Consider the following 23,946-nt stretch of genomic DNA (forward strand, 5'->3'; position numbering starts at 1 on the left):
TTGAGGTAAAATACACATAAAATTTACCATCTAAACCATTAAGTGTACATTTTAGCAGTAAGTATGTTTACATTGTTGTATAGTCATTACTTCTTGAATATCTTTTCTCAAATCTGTCTTAAAGGCAGGAGATCTGAGTGCAGAATTCAAGGATTCCAAGCAGAGAGGCTCAATACCTAATAAATGTACCCTGAAAGGTTTGTTCTTGTGGGGAAGAAAATCCCGTATAGTAAAAACGAGTTTGCACTGGGAAGGTAAAAGATGGCTTCTTGCCCTCAAGATTCTCTCCTTTCTCCTCTCCCCACCACAGCCATGTTCTTGGGAACATGTGTACACACACAAGGAAAATTTAGAAAGGAGAAAGAAACTAGGAGACAACTGTGAGACATTGGGATCTGTTAAAGAGGCAGAGAAATCAAATTAAAAATGCTAAAGAACAACATAGGCATTTTTGATGAAATCTGCGGACAAAGAAAGATGGTCACAGAAGAGTATTCATGTGTTGATTGTTACAAATACTGTTGTGTTAGTGAATGTGGGGAACAATCTAGATAATTATAATTTTTTAAGAATATTTGCCACCATATTTTTGCCATATTCATTCTATAGAGAAATGAGTTTCTCCTTTCTGCCTTGATTTTTGTAATCTGCATCTTCTTCTTTTCCATTCTCACTGGTTATCAGAGATTCTTATTTGTAATGAATTTCAGATTGGACGGAGTATTGGCACCAGCTTTAATCACTTCATTGTCTGGAACCCTCTGGGTGCATTTACATTGTACTCTAGGTTTCAATCCCATCATATTGTCATGACCTGCTGTATGTCTATCATTTTTTATTAAATTCTAGACATTGGGTAGAAAACATTTAGAGAAAAATTGAGCCCTCGTATGATGGTGTCTCGCTGCAGAAAAGATGGGAATTTACATCTGGCAGGTGATCAGGGACGCCAGCAGTACTGAATCCTATTCATCCAGTTAGCAATTGAGACCATTCACTGAAGGCTTAATCCCTCCTAAGGCCAGTGTGTTTTCTGTCCACCTTTGTTCTTCGTGTGTAATCTCCTGGGACCCAGCTAGGGCCTGCAGGTTTTTCTAGGGATGACCTTCATATAGTGACTGTGAACTCCAGTTGTTTTACTTCTCTGCCCGTGGATGTGTGCAAATGCCCCTCAGCTTCTTTGCATCTCAGTAGTCTCCGCTGGAATTAGTTGGTAAATCCTGGGAAAAGTGACCCCAAATGCCAGGCTGACCTTAATCTAGGGCTTCCTTCTCCATCTTGGCCTCATGGTTTTTTGTGTGTGTGTGTGAAGATTAGCCCTGAACTAACATCTATTGCCAATCCTCCTCTTTTTGCTTGAGGAAGATTGTTGCTGAGCTAAAATCTGTGCCAATCTTCCTCTATTTTATATGGGATGTGCCGCAGTGTGGCCTGATGAGCGGTGCTAGGTCTGCACCCACTATCTGAACCTGCAAACCCCAGGCTGCTGAAGCAGAGCACGCAAACTTAACCACCACGCCACCAGTCCGGCCCCAGCCTCGTGTTTCTCTACTGGCGTATTAGCAATTTGGTGCATTCTATCATGAATTTCATATTTTGGCCAGTGTTTCCTAATGTTCTCAGGGGAAGATGAGGGACTTCAGACCCACTCATCCATGTTCAAAAGCAAAACTTTTCTTATATTCCCTTAAGACTCAGGTTTGTGTTATCCCTTCCCAAGCCTGGGGTAGGGGTGCTTTGTGCTCACTGGCATCATGTTCGCATTGAATATGAGATGTTTCAGGGTGGAGAGTACCTTGCTTCCCTCTGTGTCCTCAGCACCTTACAATGCACCTACTACTCTACAGCCAGTCCAGAAGGCATTTGCTGAAAGGTTGCCTGGGTGGCCAGAAACAAATGCATCAACTTTCTCTCTTTAGTGTTTTTGTCCCTGTTTGCTAGAGCTCTTTTAATTTTGTGCGTGACCCATAGAAAATCCAATATCAAGTTGAGAATCTTTTTTTTTTTAGATAGGCATCTGAGCTAACAACTGTTGCAATCTTTTTTTGTCGTTTTCTTTCTTCTTCTCCCCAAAGCTCCCCAGTACATAGTTGTCTGTTCTAGTTGTGAGTGCCTCTGGTTCTAAGAATCTTTTGAATCAGAACCTTGAAGAAAGTAGTTCAAAGGCAACACAACAAATCTGCCTTAAGCCATTGCTCTTTGCTGCCTTCACTGTCAATGAAATCGAAGTACTTGTTAATGAAATCAATCTACTTGTTAAAGTAGATCCATAACCTCAATTTGAAGGTTTTCCAATTGTTTCCGGATAACACCCTGACTGTAACAATTCAGATCATTTTTCATTCAGCATAGTTTCCATTCTCCCAACTAGGATCTTTGAAGCAGGTGGCCAGAGTTCCACTCTTGAACTGTAGAAATGTCCAGTAGTTAACTGTCCAATGTTATGACACCATGTCCAGGGAGGAGCCACGGCTGTGTCATGGCCTCTGGACTTTCCCTGGGAGAAATCAGACAAGTCATGAACCCCTGGTTCATCCTAATGTGTTTAGTTGTGATGAGCTGGTCAGGCCTGGTTTCCACATTGAAAGAAAATGAGCTTATGCTGTCCCAGTCACAAGAGACCGAGTGTGGGAGGGCACGTGGTGCATCTCATATGTGCTTTTTATATTTGTTTAGTTTACTTACTAATGACTAGGAATACACAGCTGGGAGGAGAAGCTCAGAATCTCCAAAGACTTGCCAGCAGTCCAGAGTTTGGTTTTTCTTCCTCCCCTAATGGGGAGCTTCACTTCTTTCCTCTGACTATATTTGTCAATCCACGCATTTGTGGGGAAAAATGGGAAGGGACATTTGAATCCTACCATTTAGATTTCTGGGAGGGAAGAAAGGCAGAATGTAACATGCACTACTGGAAAATGCATATTTCTTTCCCCTCTCAAGGAGCTGACAATGAAAGACATGAGTGAGTGGAAAGAGAGAAGCAGCTCTCAGTGGCAGAGAAGAAATTGAAATCGGCTGCAGAAAAACCAGACAACTACAAGTGAGTTCAGCTCCTAAGTACAAGCTACTCATAAAACCCCTGTTGGATTGTTTTTTCACTTTTGTACAATGTTTAGACCCAATTTGTACACAAATATAAACAATTGTTCAGAAGACATTTGTATAGAGATTTCACACGAGAAGGAAAAATGTTAAGTTTTACAAATGCTAAGTTTAAACATTAACTTAACATTGAGTTACTAAAAGTTTCCTGATCCCCAATGCTGGCCAGACTGTGTGGAAACGTGGTTCACAAAAATGTCTCTGGAGGTGGCGTAAACTGTTGTAAACCTTGGGGAAGCAGTTTGGTGTCAGATGAATCGCATCAATAAATATGAGCACGCCATTTAAGAGACCCCCTTGTTGTAGCCCTGAGAAATACCATCAAGATGTAAGGAAAAGAAGAATCGAGCTGTATGATGAAAGATGCTCATTGCAGGATAAATTAGAGAGATACTGAGAATAGGTAAGGGAATTCTATCAGCTGAGAAGCTGGCAGGCATTGGATAATAAATAAGGAAACAATGTAGCAATCGCTTTGATCCTACTGTACTTATGTAACCACGTGAAATGCGTCTTCTAGCATTGGATGATATGTATAAGGGTACAGTTCGGATAATGGGAACATGGGCAGATTATTTAAAATCATCCTCAGTATTGTGCTTTAGAAAGCAATTGTCACTCATAGGCAACAAACTGATCAAATGCGGGAACAGGTGCAGCAAACAGAGTCCACCTTCAGACACCAGGTAACCTGCATTCTGCCCAAAGTTCCTGGATCCTTCAGCACCCAATGCAGAGGGTTACAATGGCCCTTGGAAGCCCTAACACAGGGTTTTTGACATGTTGGCTTTTCAGATCGCTGTGCATGAGAAGAATGCTCAAGATAATTGGGTAAGTTTTGTTTTCCTTCCTTCCCTTTGTGCACAGTCTGCCACAACTGAAGCTGGGTGTATTTTTCTCCCACAGATCAAGGCCCGGATTTTGGAGAGGGAGATAGTGGAGCAGAGCAGGGGAGCCGCTCACTTGAAATACAGGTGTGGGATTTCAACATACATTTTTTAAAGGGTTTTTTGAGGTACTAAGACTAAGGTGTTTAGTGCCTAGCAAAGAACTTGGTGTTGTAATTCTTATTGAAATCCATTCTTTTTCTATATTCCAGATTGGAGATAATGCCCAAAAAGAGGCTGCCTGAGGGATACAGGCGGCACAAACCAATTCCGGGAAGACCTGGGATGCAGAATCCTGCACAGAGAGGTAGGGAGCACATTGTGAAGTGCAGCCACTTAATTTCTGCTGCAAAACCTCTCCATGTCCCACTTGTTCCTGTGGGGGATTGTCATGTTGTCTGGAAACAATCCCAAGCATGACATAAAGACAACAGGTTGTCTCAAGGGGTGACAGGAAGATGTCTTCCTCAGGTGCCCCAGCCACAATGGCTTTCTGGGCCTGTGCCCTGTGACTGGTGGAGCTCATGCCCCTCCACTGACTGTGGACCTTCTCCACCTGCCAACACCCCCAGGACCTTGGGTCGCTCTTAATTGGAGAGATGTGCCTGGAAGGGAAAGTGGGTCTATGCTTCCTTCCCACCTTGAGTCAATGGTGAAGACTTGATTTTTCTTTTAGTTGAGAAAAAAGGCATTTATTTACCATTTTGGAGGCTCCCTTATTTTTTCTGTTCAACTTTTGATTGTGGACCATAGTATTCCATTCATAAATTACATTTCTATGTAATTTTACTCCTGACATCATCAGTGTAATGCTACAGCTTTACTGCTAAATCCTCATATCTTCCGTTTTCTCGTTACTATAACATTAGCTTAAGTCCATTTCTTTTCATAAATATTTATATAATTCCTGCTCACATGTAGAAGGTAGCTTGTATGAAGAGTGAGAGATTGAAAAAATCCACCTGTGGCCTGAAGAAAAAGAGCTGTGCTGTTCATATTGAGGGTTTGTTGCTATTATCCCATCCAAACTTATTCTCATTTTAATTTTACCCCGTGAGGAAATCCTGAGGTCTCCTGACGTGTATTGGGAAACCCTCTTTCATTGCTGATTTCCAGCTAGTTGAGCCTGAACCTGTCCACAAGTGGCTGATGGATGAGTTATGAAAACCCCTGAACCAGGGCCCTGTGGGGTCTTCCTCAAGCAAGGGTCGGGGGGTGCGGGGGCGGGTCTCCCCGGCCTCCTCAGGGGCGAGCCGAGGCGCTTGGGGAGCCGCCTGCCGCCAGCCAGGTCCCTGAGGGTGGGCCAGGGCGTCAGGCGCCTTCTGGAGGATGGCGCCGAGGGTCCCTGTTCCTTCCCCACGGTCCGGTCCACGCGGGCCTGAGGAATAAGCCTCCATCCCTGCTGTCTGGCCTCTGTCAGATGCGGGACCTGGTTCTGCGGCTCCCCGGAAGGACAGCGGCTCCCGCCCCCCGGAGCAGGCGGCTGCAGCGGCGCAGCAGCAGGCCGTGGGCAAGGTAAATGGCGCGGTCTCTCTTCTGTCGCGACTCTTTCTGGAAGCGCGGCCGCGCGCTGCAGCAGCCCGGCCTGGCCTGCGCGGCGCTTCGTGTGTCCCGTGGCACGGCGACCGGGTCATCGCCCTTGGCGCCAGCGCCATCCTTCCCCCCAGGCGCCTCCGGCCCCCCGCCCTCTGGGCTCTCACCGTTGCTGGCGCCCCCGGAGGCCCCCGGTGCTCCCGGGCTGAGGACGGCAGGGCTCTCCCGCCGCCGCGTTTCGGGCGCTGCCACTCGGAGCCTGACACTTAAAGCCCACGCTGAGGTCTCCTGGCACGGCCTGGCCGACTCCGGCCCGAACTCCTAGACGTGGCGTTGCTCTGGCCGTGGCGCCTTGGCTCCTCTCCTGGTGTGGCTCGGTGGGGGGAGCCGGCCGGGGACGTCTGCCGTCGTCCTCCCAGGCGAGAAACGCCGGAGGCCACCCCTCCCAGTTGCCCTCGGGTGCGGGTGCTGTGTGCCACGTGCCACGTGCGGTGGGCTACGCCCGGGGGGGTGGCGGGGCGACGGCGGAGTTCCTGCCGCTGCCGCCTGTGTTGGCCAGGGTGCCCTCCCGGGTCCCTCCCGCGCTAGCTTGGGTGTGGATCTGCTGAATGGCCAGAGCTGGGCTGCGTGCGGGCGGCGGTGGACGGGGGCCCTGAAGGAGGGAAGAGTGAGGGTCAGGAAGGTCCTGCAGGACCGAGTCCCAGCAGAGGCCTTCCCCCGGGTTGCCGGGGAGGCGGTCCCGTGGTGTCCCGGGGCGGCGTTGGAGCCGGGCGCGGGGCGTGCCCTCCTCAGCCCAGCCGTCCCGGGGTTTTCCCGCTGAGATCGCAACGCACGCAGCACGCTCGTGTTGGCCGTGTGGTTCGGAAGGCTCCCCTCGTGTTGGCGTCGGGCGCAGCCCGTGCGCCTCTGCCGGGGGACTTGGGAAGCGGACTCCCCTGCGAGCGCCGAGCCCCAGAGCGGTGCGCTGGGCCTGGCCGAGCTTGGCAGGTCCCCGCGTTCCTCTCAGAGCACGCTGTCCCCGTGGCCCTGCGGGAGCCCGGGAAGAGCCCCCTCCCCGGAGGCCGTGGCGCCCGTGGGCAGCCGCTGCGCAGAGGAGACGACCCCTTGGCGAGGGAGGGCCGCAGAGGCCGGGCACGGGCCGTGGAAGGGCTGGCAGGCCGAGCCCCGCCCCAAGGAGGAGCTCGGCTTCCAGAGCTGGGGCGTGGGCTTTTCCGTCCGCGTCCGCGCTCCTCTCTTTTCTGGAGGGGGAGCCAACCAGCTTCAAGCTTCTGGGGTGGCGGCGGTGGGGAGGAGGGCGGAGGGCGGCCCCCTGGCCCGAGGTGCCTGTCTGCTTGGCATCTGCTCCTTCCTTCCTTGGGCGTGGCCTCGGCCAGGCCTCTCTCGGACAGGACCCCTTGCTCTTCTGCTTTCGCAGACACGCTCCTCCCCGCGGTGTTTGTTCTGTGTCAAGCTGGTCGAGGCCCCATGGGAGGGGTAGAGTAGTCTGGCACTGGTGCTGCTCTCTTGGCACCTGGTGGAGGGGAGGGGGCCGGGTGGGGTACTAGCCCTGCTTCACTGGGTTTCGGCTTTGGTTGGTGTTTGGTGGTTGTGTCTGCCCTACCAACGTACCTTTGAATTTCTGTTCTGCAGAGGAATGTTGAAGCAAGAGGGCCTCCTCCTTTCGAAGGACCATCTGGCATGGCCAGCTTTATGGGGCTGCCCTTTGTTTCCACTCACAGGCTCTGGGCCACCTCCACCTCCTCCACCCCGGTGGCCTCTAGGACCTCATCCTCCACCTGCACCTGCTCCCCTCGGTGAGATGATCTGAAGAGTGTAAAGTTGACGTGTAAAGCGTGTTCATCTTTTTTCATACGGAATTTTTGGGAAAATGTAGAGCTGGTACTGAGGGCTTTGCAATGCAAGGGTAAACCTGGCTGACGACGCTGTAATGTTCCTCGAGTTTCTCGAGACAGATGTCTCATAGGCTGTGTCATTTCTCCATCCTGAGCTGTGGAGAAGGAAAGAGGCTTTTTATAGAAAGACAGAAAGGATGGTTCTGCGATGCTCATTGTACAGAGACCACATGCCAGACTCTGTGAGGAATGAGGTGCACCCCTAACTTCAAGGGCTTAATGTGTCCTAGAGCAGAGAGGGACATTTCCATTAAAGAGCTTCTATTCACCATGATGGAAGCACCAGTGAAGGGCTCCAGAGAACAAGAGGGGGAGACGTGAATCTCACCAGGATGAAACGGGAGGTTGTGGCGGAGAAGGAGGAATTGAGGAGGGGCCTGGTGGGAGTTGGCTGGGTTCCCTTAGATGGAGCTGGAAGGCCATTCCCAGCAGGGCAAGCAGCTTAAGCAGGGAGTGTGAAGCAGAGCCACTCCGTGTTTTCCAGTCACACAGTGTGGGCAATGCAGTTGTCCTCACCAAGATGTCACTGTTGCCATAAAGCCCTTGGGTCATAATCTAAATAAAGGTTCTTCTTTCCCTTGATTTCTGAAAGTTCTGGTCTATGTGACAGAAAAAAAACCCTGGAAGTTTGAAGATTTAACTTGGTTCTTTCAGGATACTGTGTCTGCCTGAGTTTATCGTGCCCCCATGAGACTAAGAGTGCAGACAGGATCTAGATCAGCCGAGCGGCTGCCTTGGCCTTCAGTGAGTCGGACTCTTTGTGAGGGATTCAAGGTTGATCAGCAGCCACCCCTGCTGGACCCCTCTCACCACATCCCTGCATTCTCCAGTCACCACCCCTGACTGTCAGCTTTGCATCTCCCCAGCCTTGCCACACAGTATCCCACCTCTTTACCTGTGCTCCTGCTGTCTCAGCCCCTAATACCAGCTCTCGGTGGGGCCTACTCAGAGCCTCAGCCCCATTGTCTGTGAGAGGGGGTGATACTGGCTTCTGAGGTCATTGTGAAGAAGATGAGATTAAGTACATGATGAAAATGTCTTATAAAATGGCTGAGACGTGTGGGAACTCACCATTTTGGTGAGGAAGATTGGCCCTGAGCTAACATCTATTGCCATTCTTCCTCTTTTTGCTTGAAGAAGATTGTTGCTAAGCTAACATCTGTGCCAATCTCCCTCTGTTTTATATGGGATGTGCCACAGTGTGAAGGGCTGCCCTCTCTGAGAAAAGAGCTGCATGACAATGTAACTGGAGGCCCTCCAGGACCAGTTCAACTGACCCCGTCTTATCAACAGAGTAATTAAGGAATTGTCTTTCAGAAAATTTGCAAAGTCACATAGCCAGAGCATGTGCAGAAGAAGAAATCTTTACCTGAAATGACCACAGAACCAAAGCTTCTCCTCCCTGTGGAACCAAAGGACCAGGATGTGACCAGGAATTAAAAGTAGAACTCTTACCAGAAGCAAAGGGTCCGTCATTCAGGAAGACCTGGTGTTAAGATTCCTTCCCCACTTTTCCACAAATGTTTAGAACCTTACCATAAATGCTTGAAGCCCACCAATCAAAACCTGTCCTTCCAGCATTTCTGTGTGCCAGGCTGTCTCCCCAACCTCCTAAATTTTGTCCCAAATCCTGAATCAGGGAGACAGATCTAAGGGCACACGCTCCCTGTCTCCCTGCAGATTGGTTTTGCAGAATAAAGCTGATTTCTCTCCCAAAAGCTGATGCCATAATTAGTTGGCTTGTTTATGCCCATCAAGTGGGAGAACCCCACCTTTGTGGGTAACAATGAGAGCCCCGTGCCACACCGTCCTCTCCCCTGTGGCACTTGCCTGTTCTCTAGGTGGGAGAATCGATTTTGAGCAGAAATGGCAGTTGTTCTGGGCAGAGGGGAAAGAGGAGGATGGAACTTCTGCTTTCCAGGATCAGGCCTTTCCCAGCAAGAAGGATGCTACTAGAAGACAAGGAAACGAGCAGGGATTTTGATGGCTGGAGGGATGGGGCGGAATCTAGAAGAGCTCCTAACATGTTACTGGGATCCCCCTAGGGACATTAACTCTGGCCCTGGGACAGCACCTGAGGCTGGAGATCAGGGTGAAAAGGCTGTGTAAGCCGTCCACAGTCTCAGAGAGCATGGGGACAAATCTAACTACAGGGGAGTGTCTAATAAGCACAGTAAACATGTGAGCACTGGAAACCAGTGGTGGGTGACTCCGAAATGAGCTGACGCTCACCCCCAATGCAGCCCAATCGCTGATTGGAAAGAGGTGAAGGGGTACCAATCTGCCTAAAAGATGGAAGGACCAAGCTCTCTTAGGAAAACAACTTCAGTCTCTATTTGTGAACAGGGTGTAGTTGGGATGGCTGTAGGTTCTGAAGGAGATCCCAGCCACGGGGATGAGAGAAGAGCAGCAACCTATCCTCTGAACATAATGAAATTCTGATTTCAAAAGAATGGAGAAATCCCTACCTACCTGTGCCTGTGTGTCCATCACCCAGCCACCAGCCACCCTGCGCACCTTTGATTTCCCCTCATGAGAATGGACAGGGCATCATAAATACAATCCTGTGCAAAGTGCAGGAACTGTGATCAACAGTAGACAGCAAAACAACAACCACAATAGAAGACCTACATATTGGAGATAGATAAAAAGGAATTTACAACAAGTATTATACATGTTAAAAATAAAGGAGGGGCCGGCCCAGTGGCATAGTGGTTAAGTTTGCGTGCTCCACTTCAGCATCCCAGGTTTAGCTGGTTTGGATCCTGGGTGTGGACCTATGCACCACTCATCAAACTATGCTGTGGTGGCATCCCACATACAAAATAGAGGAAGATTGGCACAGATGTTAGCTCAGCAACAATCTTCCTCAAGCAAAAAGAAGAAGATTGGCAATAGATGTTAGCTCAGGGTCAATCTTCCTCAGCAAAATAAATAAATTAATTAATTAAATAAAAATATATATAATCCTGTGCAAAGTGCAGGGACTGTGGTCAATAGTAAAGAGCAAAACAACAGTAATAGAAGACACACATATAACAAGGCATTCAAGATAAAGGAAAAGAAATTTACAACACATATTATACATCTTAAAGATAAAGGAAACTTCTGGAAATGAAAATAGAGAATTTTCCTAGAAAATGTAAATCTATTAAAAAATCAGTTGGACGTTTGAGAACACAGGACCCAAATAAAATCTGAGATGAAGAACTCAAAAGATGAGTTTGGCAGACTGAACCCCTGGCAGACTTAGTTTGTAAGCTTGAATACAAGTTAATAGAAAATATTGCAAACAGAAACACAGAAAAATACTGGAAAGGAGGAAGAAGTTATATAAATAATTAGAAAAACACAGACTAAGTTAATTATATAGCGCTACAAATCTCCATTTTCTCATCTGTAGACACAGGTGGGAATCTCCTCCGAGTTTTTCCCTGGGGAGGACTGCACCTGGTCTGCTCAGAGGACTCTGCATGAGCATGTGGGCTGGCTTGGGCTCCTCCTCATGGGTGGATTGGGGATTTTGAAAGACGTGCCTCAGGAATTTAGGAAATTAGGAAATTTAGGATTCTCATGGCTCCTTCCTCCTCTCCGAGCTCTGCCTGCTTAGTGCTCCTCCAGTCCCTAGAAGGAGAACTCAGAGGAAGGAAGGTGGTGTCTGAGAATCGACAATGAAACCATGGATGGGGGGATTTCCTCTTTCTTTTGAGACGAGAACATCATTGTTTCTGGAGGCTGTCTAGTTTTCTATCTCTACCATCTCCAGGGTCTTGATCTTCTTGCCCTAACCAGGTCACGTCCCTGACTCTGATCTCCAGTGTTGTGTTTGCCAGGTCTCTGTGATTCTTACTGTGCCCAGGGACTCAGCAGGGAATCGTGTTCTACCCAGCACGTTCGCTGTCTTGGTGCAGCCTCCATAAGGCTGTGTAGTAAGAGGGTGAGTAAAGAAGTGCTCTTTCATTAAGTACTGGCTTTCTTCTGGGAGGTAACTCATGCATTAACCAAGTATGGGCTGCCTTGTGCTCAGGCGTGTGGAGAACACAGACAATAGAGATGAGTAAGAAAGCAGGAGCCCCCAGTCTACTAGAGGAGGCAGATGAATCAGCTGGTGAGTTTAATCCAGTGTTGCAGGCGATGGGATGGAGGAAAATGCAGACGTGAGTGGAGAAGAGCAAAGGGCAGCAGCACTTCTGTGGGGGTGGACCAGGGCAAGAAATCAGGACTCACTTAAAGTTTTTATTCTATCCGGAATTTGTCACATTTTTCATAGATCACAAACTAATATACTAAGTACTTTCTAGGTTTCAGACCATTGGACATCCTCAAGCTTCTCTCTGGAATCATTTTTTTCTTGACTCTTTGTGAGAAAAGTTCCTAACCCCCTGTGTCTTAGCACAAATGTCTTACAATTAGAGTTGAACAGGTTGGCTGTCACCTACAGAGAGACCCTGGTATTTCCACTGACAACTGACTTCTTGCCTTCTTTACACATTAATTATCTCTTTACTCTTAATATCACAATCTTCACTTATTGTAGTTAGTTGTTTCCTTGTTTTTTACTTGCCTCTCCTCACTAGAAGGGAGCCCTTTGGTTAGGGAAATTTTGTCACTTATGTTTACTTCCCAAAACCAAAACAGCATCTGGAACATAATTGGTAAATGAGTGAATGCGTGAATAAGTGAATATAGCCACTTAGATTCGGCACGTTACTCTTAACGGAACATTTGTGCAGCGATTCCCACACAGTTGTGGGTCACATTTTCCTTGATATTCTGAGAAATGATGTGGACTTAATCCCTAAATAGGTATGCACATACACACACAGTAGTGCTGCAGACAGCATCAAGTGCTGTGCTACCCCCTGAAAACTGCACCCCAACCCATGAAATTGCCCAGGCTTCTGAGGCCAGCGTCTGTGCCTGACAAAAGACTTCTGGCAAACGCTACCTGTGACGTTGACTCAGCCCTGCGAATACTCCTAGCAGAACAAAACAAAGGAAGCCTTTCCACTGGTCCTTGAGGGAGCCTCCAGACAGGTTGAGACCCACAACCAAAATTACTTGAAACCAAGGTCCATACCGCTCCCTCTGGCACCAGCAGCATGCACCAGGATTTTGGGTTGCTATCCTCACGCCCACTGCCCATCTGGGGATGCTGGATGGTAACTGGACAGTTCAAAACTGCCTTCTCTGACGTCAGAGCAGAAACTTCTTTCTTCACCAAGCCTTTCTCCGGTTGTGAAGAGATAACTATTATCATTTGAAGGTAAAATTGGTTACTTATAGGACTCGCGGAAGTGATTTCATCCACCTGCCATCTCTAAAGCACTTTTCCTTAAAAATATTAGCCAAGGGCGCATGTAGTAAATTAACAACAGTAATTAGGTCCCTCTGGGTTTGCATTCTAACCCTCTGACGTATGTGTCACCAAACACGTTATTGGCAACTTTTAAGATAAGCTCTCGTGATCAAGATGGTGATGCTAGAGAACCTGTCTGGTACAAATCGAATTTCATATGTTCTAAACTGACTGGAAATAATTTTTTTTTAAATGAAGAAGGAAAGAGAAATTCTAAAAATTGTGTAAATGGTGTCAGTTTTTTACTTAACCCAAATATTTTGGCGGGTAAACACAACTATCTGTTGCATAGCACATGTAAATTTGTGGTCTGTCTTTATGAGACCAGTGCTTAAAGTATTACAAATTATGTAAATACATTAACAAATTCGATGCTTCAGTCATCATTCAAAGGAAAAGGAAAAGATTTCATCGTTTCCCAGTCCCTGTCGGTGAGACGGCCCAGTCAAGAGAACAGGCTTGCCTGGGGCGGAGCCTCCGCAGTGCCATCAGCGGGGGGACCCAGCGTCGAGAATTTCTGGGATTCCCAGGGCGGCCAGGCAGGGGCGCGCGGCCACCGCTCCCAGGGAGGGGGAGGTTTCCCTCCGGGCGCGCAACGGCTGGCCGGAAGGGGGCGCCCGCGCTCGGCTTTTCGGACCAGGGGCGACACGGCGGAGGAAGAGCCCGGTTTCAGCCGCGTGGGCCTGGGCGCTGCTCCCGCTGGGAGGACCGGAGCTGCTGCGCTTGCAGCTTGCAACTTGGCGCCTCCTCACTCGCGAGTAAGAAGCTTTTTATTCTTCGCTCCCGTCGGGGTCACTGGGGGCGGGGCCGCCCCGGGAGCAGCTCGGAGACCCTCGTGCGTAGCTGTCGGGGAAGGTCCGGGAACCCCGTTTCCTGGATTTGCTCAAAGTTAGGGTGTTCCCGGGGCGGGAAGAGTTGGTGGGGGCAGGCCGTTCTTGGGGCAGATGAGTGGGCCATTTGGTGATTTTGGTGGTGGGGCTGGTGGTTTGGTTCTGGTTGCTTCCCCGCCCTGTGTCCCGTTTCCACCTTTTTTAAAAAAATTGAGGTCACATTGATTTATAACATTGTATAAACTTCAGGTGTGCATCAGTATATTTTGTCCTCTGTATAGACAACATCATGTTACCCCCGAAAGTCTAGTTGGTGTTTGTCACTGTAGCCAAGTGCCCCTTTACTCCTTTCAGCCTCCCCGCCTCCCTTCTCCTCTGGTAACCGCCAGGCTCTTCTCTGTATCTAGTGTTTGGTTGTTTGTCTTGCACCCGTGAATGAAATCATACGGTATTTGGCTTTCTCCACCGGACTGACTTCGCTTAGCATAGTACCCTCAAGGTCCATCCATGTTGTCGCAAATGGCAAGATTTCATCTTTGTTTATGGCTGAGTAGTAGTCCATTTTATGTACACCACATTCATTCGTCTGCTGGTGGGCACTAAGGTTGTTTCCAGGTCTTGGCTGTTGTGAATAAGCCACAATGAACATAGGGGTGCATGTGTCTTTTTGACTTTGTTTTTTTATGTTCTTTGGATAAATACCCAGAAGTGGAATAGCTAGATCATGTAGTAGTTCTATTTTTAATTTTTTGAGGAATATGCATACCATTTTCCATAGTGGCTGCACCAATTTACTTTCTCAGCAGCAGTGTACAAGGGTTTCCTTTTCTCCACCTCCCTTCTAATTTCTTGTCTTTTTGGTAATAGCCATTGTGAAGTGGTATCTCATTGTGGTTTTGATTTGCATTTCCCTAATAATTAGTGATGTTGAACATCTCTTCATATGCCTGTTGGCCATCTGTATATTCTTCTTAGGAAAAATGTCTGTTCACCTCCCCTGCTCTTTTTTTTTTTTTGAAGATTTTATTTTTCATTTTTCTCCCAAAAGCCCCCTGGTACATAGTTGTGTATTTTTTTTAGTTGTGGGTCCTTCCAGTTGTGGCACGTGGGATGCCGCCTCAGCATGGCATGATGAGTGGTGCCATGTCCACATCCAGGATTCAAACCAGCGAAACCCTGGGCCGGGAAGCGGAGCACCCAGACTGAACCACTTAACCGCCGGGCTGGCCCCAACCTGCCCCTTTTTTAATTGGGTTGTTTTTGAGTTGTATGAGTTCTTTATGTATTTTGGATATTAACCTCTTATCAACTATATGATTTGCAAATATCTTCTCCCAGTTGGTAGGTTGTCTTTTCATTTTGTTGATCGTTTCTTTTGCAGTGCAGAAGCATTTTAGTCCATTTGTTTAGTTTTTCTTGTTTCCCTTGCCTGAGGAGAGATATTCAAAGAGATCCTGCTAAGGCTGATGTCAAAGAGCATACTGTTTATGTTTTCTTCTAGGAGTTTTATGGTTTCAGGTCTTACATTCAAATCTTCAATGCATTTTAAGTTAATTTTTGTGGATAGTGTAAGAGTGGCCAACTCTCATTCTTCTGCATGTGGCTGTCAAATTTTCCCAAGACCATTTATTGAAGAGACTTTCCTTTTTCCATTGTATGTTCTTGGGTCCTTTGTCGAAAATTAGCTGTCCATAGAGGTGTGGGTTCATTGCTGGGCTCTCAGTTCTGTTCCATTGATCTCTGTGTCTGTTTTTCTGCCATTACCATGCTGTTTTTATTACTATAGCTTTGCAGTATATTTTGAAATCAAGGAGTGTGACACTTCCAGCTTGTTTTTTTTTTTTTCTCAGGATTGTTTCAGCTATTTGAGTTTTTTTGTTGTTCCATATAAATTTTAAGATTCTTTGTTTTATTGCCATAAAAAATGTTGTTGGGATTTATAGAGGGATTACATTGAATCTGTAGATTGCTTTAGGTAACGTGGACATTTTAACTATGTAAATTCTTCCAATCCATGAACATGGAATATTTTTCCGTTTCTTTGTGTCTTCTTCGGTTTCTTTCAACAATGTCTTATAGTTTTCTGGAGGTCTTTCACCTCTTTGGTTAAGTTTATTCCTAGGTATTTTATTCTTTTTATTGGGATTGTATTCTTGATTTCTCTTCCTGCTAGTTCATTGTTGGTATATAGAAATGCAACTGATTTTTGTATGATGATTTTGTACTCTGCAACTTTACTGTATTCATTTTTTATTTCTAATAGTGTTTTAGTGGATCCTTTAGAGTTTTCTGTTTACAAAATCATGTCGTCTGCAAATAGTGACAGTTTTACTGCTTCCTTTCCAATTTGGATCCATTTTATTTCTTTTTCTTGCCTAATTGCTCTGACTAGGACTTCCAATACTATGTTGCGTAAGAGTGGTGAGAGTGGGCATCCTTGTTTTGTTCCTCTTCTTAGGGGGATAATTTTCAGGTTTTCACCACTGAGTATGATGTTGGCTGTGGGTTTGTCATATATGACCTTTATTATGTTGAGGTATTTTCCTACTATGCCCATTTTATTGAGACTTTTTAAATAAATGGATGCTGAATCTTGTCAAATGCTTTCTCAGCATCTATTGAGATGATCATGTGATTTTTATTATTCATTTTGTTAATGTGGTATATCATGTTGATTGATTTGTGGATGTTGAGCCATCCTTGCATCCTTGAAATAAATCCCATTTGGTTGTGATGTAAGATACTTTTAGTGTATTGTAGTATTCAGTTTGCTAATAATTGTTGAGGGTTTTTGCATCTGTGTTCATCAGCAATATTGGCCTGCAATTTTCTTTTTGTGTGTTGTCCTTGTCTGTTTTGGTATCAGGGTAACATTGGCTTTGTAAAATGAGTTAGGAACTGTCCCCTTCTCTTCAATTTTCTGTAAGAGTTTGAGAAGAAAAGGTATTAAATTTTCTTTTAATGTTTGGTAGACTTCACCAGAGAAGCCATTGGGTCCTGGACTTTTGTTTTTTAGGAGGTTTTTGATTATTATTTCAACCTCCTTACTAGTGATTGATCTATTTAGATTCCCTATTTCTTCTTGATTCAGTTTTGGAAGGTTGTATGATTCTAGGGACTTATCTATTTCTTTTAAGTTATCCAGTTTGTTAGTATGCAGCTGGTCATACTATTCTCTTGTAATCCTTTGTGTTTCTGTGGTATTTGTTGTGATTTCTCCTCTTTCATTTCTGATTTTATTTATTTGAACCTTCTCTCTTTTTTTCTTAGTCTAGCTAAAGGTTTGTCAGTTTTGTTTATCTTCTCAAAGAACTGGCTGTTAGTTTCCATTGATCCTTTCTACTTTTAGTCTGTATTTCATTTAAGTCTGCTCTGTTATTTCCTTCCTTCTACTGATTTTGGGCTTTTCTTTGGTTCTTTTTTCTAGTCTCTTTAGGTGTAATGTTAGATTGTTTGAGATTTTTTCTTGTTTCTTGAAGTAGGCCTGTATTACTACAAACCTCCCTCTGAGTACCACTTTTGCTGTATCCCATACAGCAAAATGTATCATTTTCATTTGTCTCCAGGTATTTTTTTATTTCATCTTTGATTTTTTCATTGATCCAATAGTTGTTCAGTAGCATGTCATTTAGTGTCCACATATTTATGACTCTTCCATCTTTCTTCTTGCTGTTGACTTCTAGTTTCATATCATTGTGGTCAAAAAAGATGCTTCATGTGAGACTTGTTTTGTTTCCCATCATATGGTCTATCTTTGAGGATGTTCTGTGTGCACTTGAGAAGAATGTGTATTCTGCTGCATGTGGATGGAGTGTTCTATATATCTATATCTATATATCTATTAAGTTCATTTTGTCTAATGTTTTATTTAAGGCTCATGTTTCCTTGTTGACTTTCTGTCTGGATGATTTATCCATTGATGTAAGTGTGGTATTATAGTCCCCTGATATTATTGTGTTGCTGTCAGTTTCTCCCTTTAGGTCTGTTAATAATTGCCATATACACTTTGGTGCTCCTATGTTAGGTGCATATATATTAGTAAATGTTATGTCTTCTTGATGGATTGTCCCCTTTATCATGATATAATGTCCATCTTTGTCTCTTGTTGTCCTTTTTGTCTTGGGTCTGTTTTGTCTGATATAAGTATAACTGCACCCACATTCTTTTGCTTGCCATCTGCTTGGAGCATCATCTTCCATCCCTTCACTCAGCTTGTCTTTGTGTTTGGAGCTGAGATGGGTCTCCTGGGGACAGCATATTGTTGGGTCTTGTTTTTTAATCCATCCAGCCACTCTGTGTCTTTTGATTGGTGAATTTAATTCATTTACATTTAGAGTAATTATAGATATATGAGGGCTTAATACTGCTGTTTTATCTTTTGTTTTCCGGATACTCCATATTTCTGTTGTTTCTTTTTCCTTGTACTTCTGTCTGCCACTTCAGTTTGGTGGTTTTCTGTGATGTGTTTCTCAGTTTCCTCTTTTTGCGTGTTTTGTGACCCTGCTCTGAATTTTTTTTGTGTGGTTACTGTGTGGTGTGTATAAAAAGTCTCATAGATAAGACAGTCCTTTTTCTGCTGATAGCCTCTTATATTCATTTGCCTGTGCAAGTTCTGTCCTTTTTATTTTCCTCTTCCATGTTTTTGTTGTCACAAATTATCCCGTTTTGCTTTGCAAGTATTACCAAATTGAAGTGGTTATAGTTATTTCTAATGCTTTCTTTCCGTTTAACGTTTATGTTATAATTAAGTGTATACTATCCTATTCTGATACAGGTTTTCAATTTTCTGATTCTGTCTATGTATTCATCCCTTTGCTCATAGCTTTGTTTACCTTTGCCTTTTTGTTTCAATTAGGAGAGCTCCTTCCAACACTTCTTGTAAGGCAGGTCTAGTGGCAGTGAACTCCCTCAGCTTTTGTTTGTCTAGGAATGCCTTTATTTCTCCTTCATATCAGAAAGATAACTTTGCTAGATAGAGTATTCTTGTCTAACAGTTTTTATCTTTCAATATTTTGAACATATCTTTCCTTTCTCCTGGCCTATAGGGTTTCTGCTGAGAAATCTGCTGATAGCCTAATGTGGATTACTTTGTAGGTTATTTCTTTTTATCCCCTGACTGCTTTACTGTTCTTCCGTTGTCATTGACTTTCGACAGTTTTCTTAGCATGTGTCTTGCAGAGGGTCTTTTTGCATTGAGATAATTGATTGTTCTGTTAGCTTCATGGATTTGCATATCCAATTCCTTCCCTAGATTTGGGAAGTTCTTAGCTATTATTTCTTTAAAAAAACTCTCAGCTCCCTTCTCTCTCTTCTCCTTCTGGGATATCCATTACCCTTATGTTGACTTTTCTAATGAAGTCAGGTAATTCTTGTAGAATTTCTTCATTTTTAAAAAAGTTTTAGTTCTCTATCCTCATCTGCCCGTATCATATTTGGGTTTCCATCTTCAAGCTCACTAATTTTTCTTTCCTTATGATCTCCTCTATTTCCAGTGCTTTCTAACACATTCTTCATCTCACTTATTGAGTTCTCCAGCTCCAGAATTTCTCTTTGGTTCTGTTTTAAAGTTTCAGTTTCTTTGGTAAAGTATTCCTTATACTCATTGATTTTATTCCTGAGCCATTGAACTGTCTTTCTGAGTTTTCTTGTAGCTTGTTGAGTTTCTTCATGACAGCTCTTTTGAATTCTTTATCATTAGATCACAATCTTCCGTGACTTTACATTTGGTTTCTTGAGAATTGTTTTCTTTTTGTAATGCCATGGTTCTGTGGCTTTTTGTGGTGCTTGCTGAGTTATTCCTCTGCTGGCACATTTGTTGAAGCAAATATGCATTTTATCTAGGTATAGCTTTTTTGTTTTGATTCAAACTTTTCAACTGCTTGGAGGTTAGAAGCCTTTCTTTGGTTTTTCAGTAGGTGGTGCTAGAGTGCTAGTTTTTGGTTTCTCTTACCATAGCTGCCTCTGGTTATATTTGAGGCTTTGCAGGTTTCAACCTCCACTGCCTGAATTTAGGGTGTTGCTGGTACTCTCATTGTCATCACCTGCATTTCTTGGGGTCGCTGATGCCTTGCCCTTGCTGGTGTCTCCACAGTTACTGGCTTTGCTGCCAGGGGCACAGGGATGTCTGATGCCCCAGCTGCATCTGGGACCACCTGGGTCAGAAGCTCCACCACTGTGGTAGTTGGGGGAAGAGGGCAAGGAGGAAGCCAGGTGTGTAGGGCACCATCTCAGCTGTTGTCTGTTACCTTGTGGCCACAGGCGCTGCTGTGGTTGGGATGTCAGAGTCCTGTGTGCACCTCTGCTGCTGCTGTCAGGCTCCAAGCTGTGGCAAGAGGACTTGGGATCACAGGATTCTGCCTCCACTGCTGTTCTGCTTCCCGTGGCTGCAGATGCTGCCATGGCTGCCTGGCTGGAGTCACACGCATGCCTCTGCTGCTGTCCACCGAGTTGCCTGGGGCTGGGGACAGCAGGCTCAGCTGCTGCATCCAGGGGTCTAGGATCCTGGGCTCTACCTCTGCTGTTCTCCCATTTAGCCTTCTCCATGTGCTCCAATTCACCCACCTTTTATGTACCAATATGTGGATCTCTCTAGCATCCTGGTGGGTTGTACAGTGTAGCCTTTGTTAGGTTATGGATCTTCTACTCACTGTAGATTGAAGCAGAAAGAAAAAAGATCCTCTCATGCCGCCATGATGAAGTAAAAAACATTTGTTACCTCAACGTACACACGAAATGTATGTAATGTTATAAACCAATGTTACCTCAATAAAAAAGAAAAAAAATTAAGCAGCACACAAATCTAAAGGTAAAAATCACGTAGAATAATGAATTTCACAACACATTTAAAGTATATTTTTCTAAACTCTGTTGATGGAAAGAATGGAGTAGAGGAAAAACTGTTAAGTAAAGTGTACAATGAATGTTGGCTGTACATAATTAAATAAATGTACATATATATTTATACCAATATATTACATAATATGTTGATGTAAATACATATGTAAATATTAATGGATAATTATGAAGTACCTGAAAATTTATAATAAAACAAAAAATGGATATTCTTGAAATACAAATGACATTCTGCAAGGGAAAAACTGACAATAATCTGAAATTATAAATGAAAAAAATCTCACTAAAATCTAAGCATTTAGATGGGGCCTTGTGAAAAGCAATTCTAAATATCTCATTAAATGGAATTGAAGTGGTTTTAAAAAAAAGGAAAAGAAGCTGTAGAAACTTCCTTATCACGCTGAGTGCTGAGGAGGGAGCCTTGGGTGGCTTCTCTGGGACATGTTTGTCAGTGAGCACCACAGACCCTTGCATTTTGGGGCTGTTCCCAGTGTTTTATTCTTTCCTTTCTCTGACAGTATTTGAACAAGACTTATTTTACTAAAATATCCATTGATTGAGGGGTTCAATGACTCTAAATCATGCATGTGGTGGTTTTTTATTTTTACAGATTTAGGATTGTTTCTGGGGAGAAATCTGACAGAAATCCAGAGACAAGGGAGATGCGTTCAGCTGGGACATGAATACACTAAATACTAAGTATCAGGACCTTCCGGGACAATGAGCCGGGGACCCACTTTCAGAGCCATATTGGAACCACAGCCTGAGGTAAAAAGGGGAAATGCGCTCCAGCTCCTCATGCTTTTATTAATTCTAGTGGTTAATTTTGCAACCATTAGTAGTTGAAAAATAGAAGAAAAGAAAATGAGAAGTATTTGAAAAATATCAAAAACCTGACAGGTGTAATAAAACTTACATTATTTCAAACTTAAATATTACATTTATGCCAAAGGTGGAATTTATTATAATTTTATTTTCATGTCTTCAATGGAAGCAAACTCATCAATAATATCTTAAAAATATACTTGTTACCTTGTCTCCTTTTCAATTGTGCGATTTCTCATTTTATAATTCCTCATAATCTATTGGCGATCTTAAATAGTTTTTAATTTCAGCTTACTGAAACCTAATTCACAGGACTTCACTGTAAATTATTATTGTTAAAGGAATTATCAAGACCATTCTAAATTTGGATAAGATTGTACTCAGCAATTTGTGAATCAGGTTTAGAAAAAAACACATGATGGTATTTTTTAACATATTAAAATTGATGCTTGCATCCATTGATTCATACATTTTCCATTTCTTTAGTTTTCTTTTTTGCTTATTTTCTAATTCAGATATTATATTCACGTATCGTCCCAAGTTTTACATTCATCACACACACTTTCAAGGCTCCTTTCTCTAATTTGTTGTAAGAAAGGAGATAGGTCTTCTAATGAGCATTCAGCTTTATATAAAGTCATGATTTTTGGTTGTAGATCTTTATTAAATTTTTCCACTGAGTTCAAAATATCATCCCACAAAGACAAGTTACATAAAAAAATGGAATCTATTTGTAACAGTACGATTTGATTTCATCATAGTATATTTCTTCATTTGATATTTTATGTATATGTATATGTTGAATATATATATATTAGACATATATATATATTAGACACAGATTGCTCACAAATAAAGATAGAAATAATAAATGCAACTAAGAAATCACATTTTAAAAATCATCATTGTAACAATTCAGCCACAAATTATCAGTGAATGTTAAAGTCGTTGGGGCACAAGAGATGGACAGTGGAAACCACTGTGAACTTAATGTCACTTGTCATCAAACCAAACCGTTGTCATATGGCTCGTGATCAAGGATCAGTGTGAAGGGCACAATATCAGATAGTAACAGACTTAAAAAAAGAGAGAAAAATTAAAAATCTGGACAAATAGAAAGCACATCATGGGATGGTGAATGTAAACTCTAAGAGAAGAGGGTCACATTGAATGCAAATGGACTGAAAGATCCAGTTAAAACTCAAAGACCAAGTCAACCAACCAACAACCAGATGCTGTTGACATGATGCTCATCTAAAACATAAAGTCGTAGACATTTTGAAAATAAAACACTGGACAAATATTAAACCCTGGAAACACCAATCAAAGAAAAGCTGCTCTAGTTGTAGCAATATCAGACAAAATCAACGTCAGGCAAAACTAGGCATTACTAGATATAAAGAAAACAAAATGATCAAAGGGGTAGTTCACCTGAAAAAGTAAAATTTGTGCATCCCGAATCACATGCCTGCCAAACATATAAAGCAAAGTAGACAAAACTGCAAGAGTTAAATTGTCTAACAGAGTGGGAGGTTTTCACAGCCCTCTCTCAGCAGCTGATAGCGAGCAGACCAATAATCAGTAAGCATGCAGAAGATGTGAACAGCAAACCATCTTAACGTAGAAATATACAGAAAGACATAGAGGGATGATGTATAAGTATGTAAAAAATATAAGTAATAAAAATATTACAAATAAATATAGATACGGAGATACATGCATATAGAAATATGTATACATCTATACATAGAAATACATAGATTATTTTACCTAACAGCTCTAGGATACATTATTTTTAAGCACACATGGTATGTTTACAAAATTCAACCCTATTTTGGCTATAAAACAAGTCTCAATGTATTTCAGAAGAATGAAACCCACAGAATATGTTCTTAGGTCATAAGCAGTTGTGCCAGATCATTGAGGAAATGATAACTAGAATTTCCCCATAAGTTTGGAAATTGAGTTGTACGTTTTGAACAAAAGGATAAAAGAGTGATCTCAAAGGGAAGGATACTGTATCTGAACTGAATGAAAATGATGATGAAAATAGGGCATTCAAATGCACCTCCTTCTGGCCTGGGAATTTCACCTTGAGTTGGAAAGATTTTATGGTCTTCAGTTCATCCTTTGTTAACAGGGAAGGTGTGACACCTTAACCAGCTGTGGAAATATCACTTGTCTCTGTCACCTCACTAGCTGTTAGTGTGGGTTTACACATAAATGGGAAAAACACCCAGCTGACTCTCATGCTTTATCTTCTTGAGATCCCGAAGAAGCTTGTGCATTTTAAGTCAGAAAGTTCATCATCTTCTCTTGAAGGGACTCCTACACAACACCCAGAGAGCTTGGTTGCACCAGGAGTGCTGGTGCTGAGTGTGGAGGAGGGGAACAGGGACCTGGGACCCAGGTGACTAGGGCAAACCCCGCCACTGATCCCCTCTCCTGGGCCCTGTCCTGAGCTGAGCTTCCTAAGGTTTTTTTCTGCCTGATTGCACACAGTATTTCTCCAACTCTTTCAGGCCCATGGCAGCTTAAAAAGTATTGTTTTAAATCCTATCACTTTTTAATATTAGGATTGATTGTAAGAATTAAAGTTCTTCTCACTGATATAAAGGCAAAACCAATGTGTCTTTCCAGAAATATAGAGAAACCATTAAAAAACA

The 23,946-nt window shown here is 43.7% G+C and overlaps 1 protein-coding gene across 4 annotated transcripts in view; it reads left to right on the forward strand.

Moving 5' to 3' along the window:
- THUMPD1 (THUMP domain containing 1) overlaps window positions 1-23,946 on the forward strand; it is a 77,155-nt gene that overhangs the window by 51,363 nt on the left and 1,846 nt on the right. For 3 of the 4 annotated variants that reach the window (XR_006889397.1, XR_006889399.1, XR_006889400.1), the window contains 5 exons: window positions 2,941-3,040; window positions 4,009-4,076; window positions 4,202-5,504; window positions 7,152-7,315; window positions 21,066-21,223. The gene's annotated coding sequence lies outside the window, so the exon portion shown is untranslated. Of the gene's footprint in view, window positions 1-2,940; window positions 3,041-4,008; window positions 4,077-4,201; window positions 5,505-7,151; window positions 7,316-11,247; window positions 11,352-21,065; window positions 21,224-23,946 lie in introns of all 4 variants that reach the window. The other variant, XR_006889398.1, reaches the window with a different exon arrangement.

This window comes from Equus quagga, chromosome 7, assembly GCF_021613505.1.
Source record: "Equus quagga isolate Etosha38 chromosome 7, UCLA_HA_Equagga_1.0, whole genome shotgun sequence".
NCBI classification, from domain to species: Eukaryota; Metazoa; Chordata; class Mammalia; order Perissodactyla; family Equidae; genus Equus; species Equus quagga.